This window comes from Chrysochloris asiatica, unplaced genomic scaffold, assembly GCF_000296735.1.
Source record: "Chrysochloris asiatica unplaced genomic scaffold, ChrAsi1.0 scaffold00051, whole genome shotgun sequence".
In the NCBI taxonomy this organism is placed as follows: domain Eukaryota; kingdom Metazoa; phylum Chordata; class Mammalia; order Afrosoricida; family Chrysochloridae; genus Chrysochloris; species Chrysochloris asiatica.
The window spans coordinates 19,113,275-19,117,281 of NW_006408569.1; positions in this window are offsets into that span (position 1 = coordinate 19,113,275).

Sequence of the window (4,007 nt, forward strand, 5' to 3'; positions counted from 1 at the left end):
GTCAATTTGATTTCTATGTGTTCCATCTGGCGAGGTCCATGTGTATAGTCATCTCTTATGCTCTCTAAAGAAGGTATTTGAAATAAACAAATCATTTGTCTTGCAGAAATCTATCATTCGTTCTCCATGTTTGTGCTTAGCTTCCAGCAATTTTGCCCATCATTGGTTTTGAACTATCAGTATGAATGTCTAATGGGTGAAAAAGGTAAATGATGGCCTAGTATTAAAGTAACGAGCTCTGGAAATGCGGTGATTATGAGTCAGGCTGCTAACCTCAAGGTCAGCAGTTTGAAACTACCATCTGTTTAGTGGGAGAAAAATGAGGCTTTCTGCTCCTGTAAAGATTTATAGCCTTGGAAACCCTATGCAGAATCACTATGAGTCAGAGCCAACTCCACAGTAATATTACAGTGAAAATACTTTCATGTCAAACTCATTGAAATGGTCTCAAGGGATTCTCTTTAGTACCTGAACCACTATTCTAGAATACTTACTTTAGAGAAGCTTTCCTCAAAATAATTCTGTGTAGCACTAGTTCTTTGTGTTGTGCTACAATATATTCCTTGTCTTAGAGATTCAAAATAAACATTAAGATGTTAAAATAGCTGAAAAGTCTTATGGTAAGAAAAGTCCCATAAGAAGAAGAAGAAAATTGAAAATGTTTTTCCAAGATTATTGAACCACATGAACATTAAAATGTACTTTTTCTTTCTTCTTGCAGTCATCAACATTTTTGCAGAACTTGTTTCATGGCAAAAAGATTGGTCCAGAACTTAGATCTTTCAAAGGAAAAGATAATAGATGAAATTTCCCATTTCTGTGGAGTTGGCTCTGACTCATAGTGAACCTGCATAGGGTTTCCAAGGCTGTAACTCTTTACAGGAGCAGAAAGCCACATCTTTCTCCCACCATTGGTGTCATAATAATTTGCTGAATCTACTTTTTCTCTGTCTTATTGGACAAAACTTTTCTTTAATAACATGAAACATGAGATAATTTTTTCATGTATTTTGGAGAGTAAATAGAAACAAAGATACTGCCAAACTGATGCAGACAGCCGTGAGGTATTTTTTAAATATTCTATGGTTTCACCAACATTATACCATAAAAAAATATAGTTATGGGAAAATATTGCTGTGAACAAAGATTGGACACAGTTAAAATCATCATTTGTATCTGCTTGTTAAGTGTCATCACGTCAGTACCTACTCATAGCAACCTTGTATAGGGTTTCTGAGGAGTAGTTGGTGAGCTTCAGCTGATGACATTGTAGTTCAAAGCAACCATGAGGTCCAATGAATTCACCCACAGCACCACAACAGGAGTCTGTATCTGCTAGATATAGCCAAATTGGGACCTTAAGAATCCAAAGAAACAAAAAATATTATTACCTCACTCTCCCCAACCCTAATATGTAATACTTATTTATTTTGTGAAAATCTTCACAATCACAGCTATACCATTTCAGCTATTTCTACATGTAAATTTTCAGGGACACTGATTAAATTATTTAATTATGCTATCATTTTTGCTAACCTTTTTCAAATTATTCCACCACTATTATCTGTAAACCACCACTTGTCTGTCAGCTTGTCGAAGTGTGGTGGCTTGTGAATTGCTGTGATTCTGAAACCTATGCTACCAGTATTTAAATACCAGAAGGATTACCTATGGTGGACAGGTTTCAGATGAGCTTTCATCTGAAGACTCAGAAAAAGGAGTGACGAACTACTTCCAAGTATTTAGTCACTGAAAACCTTATGAATAGGAAACACTTTCAGATATACTGCCAGAAAATGAGCCCCTCAGGTTGGAAGGCACTCAAAATGTGACTGGGGAAGAGCTGCCTCCTCAAAGTAGAGTTGACTGTGATGACGCAAATGGAGTAAAGCCTGTGGGAGAAAAGTCCATAGGTCCTTCATTTGCTGATGGGGCACAAATCAAAATGAAGAGAAACAGCTGTAAACAGCCATTGAAAATTGAACATGGAATGTACGAAGTATGAATCTGGGAAAATTGGAAGTTGTCAAAAATGAAATGGAACACATAAACATCGATATCTTAGGCATTAGTAAGCTGATGGTATTGGCCATTTTGAATCTGATTACCATATGGTTTACTATGCCAGAAATGACAAATTGAAGAGGAATGGTGTTACATTCATTGTCAAAAAGAACATATCCAGATTAGTCATGAGGTACAACACTGTCTGTGATAGGATAATATCCATGCATCTACAGTGACGCCCAGTTAATACCACTATTATTCAAATTTACACACCAAGCACTAAAGCCAGTGAGGATGATATAGTAGAATTCTACCAACTTCTTCAATCTGAAATTGATCAAACATGCAATCAAGATGTATTGATCATTACTGGTGATTGGAATGCAAAGGTAGGGGGAGCAAAGAGAAAGGATCAATAGCTGGAAAATAGGGTGTTGGTGATAGAAATGATGCTGGAGAACGCATGCTAGAATTCTGCAAAACCAATGATTTGTTCATTTCAAATACCTTCTTTAGATAGCATAAGAGACATGGACCTCATCAGATGGACTTCATCAGATGGAATACATAGAAATCAAATTGACTTCATCTGCAGAAAGAGATGATGGAAAAGCTCCATATCATGTCAAAACAAGGCCGGGGCAGACTGTGGAACAGAACACAAATTACTCATATGCAAATTCAAACTGAAGCTGAAGAAAAGGAAAACAAGTCCACGAGAGACAAAACATGACCTTGATTATATCCCACTTGAATTTAGAGATCATCTGAAGAACAGATTTGATACATTAAACACTAAAGACCAGAATAGTTGTGGGATGACATCAAGAACATCATACAGGAGGAAAGCAAAAAGTCATTGCAAAGACAAGAAAGAAGGAAAAGGTCAAAATGGATGTCAGAAGAGACTCTGAAACTTGCTCTCCAGCATAGAGATGCTAAAGCAAATAGAAGAAATGGGAAGTACAAGAGCTGAACAGAAATTTTCAAAAATCAGCTCGAGAAGATAAAGCCAAATATAACAACAAAATTTGCAAAAATCTGGAATCAGAATACCAAAAAGTAAGAACACACTCAGCATTTCTCAAGCAGGGAGAATTGAAGAAAAAATTGAAGCCTTGACTTTTGTTATTGAAAGATGATCTGGGGAAATTATTGAATGATGCAGAAAGCATCAAGGGAAGATGGAAGGAATACACAGAGTCACTGTACCATAAAGAAATGGTTACTGTTCAACCATTTCAAGAGGTAGCAAAAGATCAAGAGCCAATGATACTGAAAGAGGAAGTCCAAGGTGCATTGGAGGAATTGGCAAAGAACAAGGTACCAGGAATTGATGGAATAAAAATTGAAATCTTTCAACAAAGTGAGGTGGTACAGGAAGCACTCATTCATCTCTGCCAAGGAATTTGGAAGACAACTATCTGGCCAACTGATTGGAAGAGATCCATATTTGTGCCCATTCCAAAGAGAGGTGACCCAACAAAATGTGGAATTCATCGGGCAATCTCTTTGGTATCCCATGCGAGTAAAGTTTTACTAAAGGCAATACAGAAATGGTTACAATCATACATTGACAGAGAACTTCCAGAGGTTCAAGCTGGATTCAGAAGAGGCTATGGAACAAAGGATATCATTGCTTGTCGGGGACCAGCCTCCACAAATTATTGGGAGACTCTTGAAAGAAGATGTGGAGTCAGCAAATGAAAAAATTAAAAAACACTCAAAGAGTCAATTGGTCATTTTTGAGTCTCAGGCAGGATGGTGGTGATGATGACTCTTTCTGATGACTCTCTTTATTTCAAAAATTGTTGATTCTTATATCCCTTTTAAAATATACTATGATCTCATAGTAAAGTTTTACTAAAGGTAATACAGAAACGGCTACAATCATACATTGACAGAGAACTTCCAGAGGTTCAATCTGGATTCAGAAGAGGCCGTGGAACGAGAGATATCATTGCAGATTTCCGATGGATCTTGGCTGAAAGCAGAGAATA